General features: G+C 48.0%; 1 protein-coding gene across 4 annotated transcripts in view; it reads left to right on the forward strand.

Annotated features, from left to right (window-relative positions):
- Positions 1-364: 364 nt before the first annotated feature.
- Positions 365-1,203, forward strand: part of CILK1 (ciliogenesis associated kinase 1) — a 22,829-nt gene continuing 21,990 nt past the window's right edge. For all 4 annotated transcript variants that reach the window (XM_085324882.1, XM_085324876.1, XM_085324883.1 and 1 more), the window contains exon 1: positions 365-754. The gene's annotated coding sequence lies outside the window, so the exon portion shown is untranslated. The remainder of the gene's footprint in view (positions 755-1,203) is intronic.

Consider the following 1,203-nt stretch of genomic DNA (forward strand, 5'->3'; position numbering starts at 1 on the left):
GTGTAAATACATGCATATGTATGTAAGTTGTTACAGGGATGACTTATAGCCGAATTATCTTCTGGGTTAATACGCATCGCTCCAGCCGGTTTCACTGAGAGTTAGGCCTGTCTGTCTGTAGGAGGGAATTTAAATTTTAATTTTATGGGTTCTCCTCTTTATTTAACAAATGTAAACGTTCCAAAGTCCAGCGTGTATTTATATCTGGGGGATCCAGACATCCCAAACCTTTCTGGAGCTCCATCAAGCCTTTTTGAATCAGAAAATCACAGAATGGTTGAGGTTGGAAGGGACTTCTGCTCTGTCTTTTTAAATAAGCGTGTGTTTTCCCTGACGTAAAACGTCGCCCAAGAGGAGGAGCTGTGGCATGCTCCTGAATTACAAGACCAGCTCACTCTGCCTTGTAAAGCACTGGGAAATACTTTTTGTTTTACCATTAAAACCTAGATGAAAAGGAAGTGTGAAAAAGAAGCTAAGACTTGCAGAATTGTTGTTACAGTGGGATGTGATGATTAATCACTTGGGGCTGATTTTTTTCTTCATTTCTCTCTCTTCTCTCTCTCTCTTTTTTTTTTTTTTTCCTGCCTCTCCCACCCCTTTCCATCCCCCATTACTTAATTTGCCGTTGTTAGAGCCAGGGAGAGCTCTGGTGCTCGGGAGGCGAAGGATCAGGCCTTCCTTACAGCCTCAGAGAGCTTAACGCCTGTCAGCAGAGCTATGCAGCTGAAGCTCCTGGAGGATGGAGGCCTGAGCGGTAACGATAAAAATCTGTATATTTTTGCCTCTTGTTAACAGTTTACAGTAATGTTTCTGTATTCCTGTTCTGTATTCTGTTTTGGTTGTTTAAACTCGGAGATGGGAGAGAGGCCAGTTATCCGGGGATTTTTTATTTTTAATTAAGTACGGTGAAATCCCGTGGAGCCTTAATCCCCGCCGCGGGGGGGGAGGGAGGCCGGAGCGGGGCCGCTTCGCCGCGAAGAGGGGCACGACGCGGGGCGGGAAGAGGGGAGGAGGGTTACGCCGTGCTGCTTCCCGGCCTCTTGTTTTTCCCTCCGCGATTTCCGACCCTTTTTATTTATTTTTTTTTATTTTACTTTCGGAGGAGGGGGAAACGTTAAGCCCCGCGGCTTAGCGGAAGGGCCGCGGCACCGCTTCCCGCCCCCCCGCCGCCTCGCCCGACCTCCTCCCGCCCGCGAGGAGATG

This window comes from Rhea americana, unplaced genomic scaffold (assembly GCF_003343005.1).
Source record: "Rhea americana isolate MKP2758 unplaced genomic scaffold, rheAme1 scaffold_94, whole genome shotgun sequence".
Taxonomy (NCBI): domain Eukaryota; kingdom Metazoa; phylum Chordata; class Aves; order Rheiformes; family Rheidae; genus Rhea; species Rhea americana.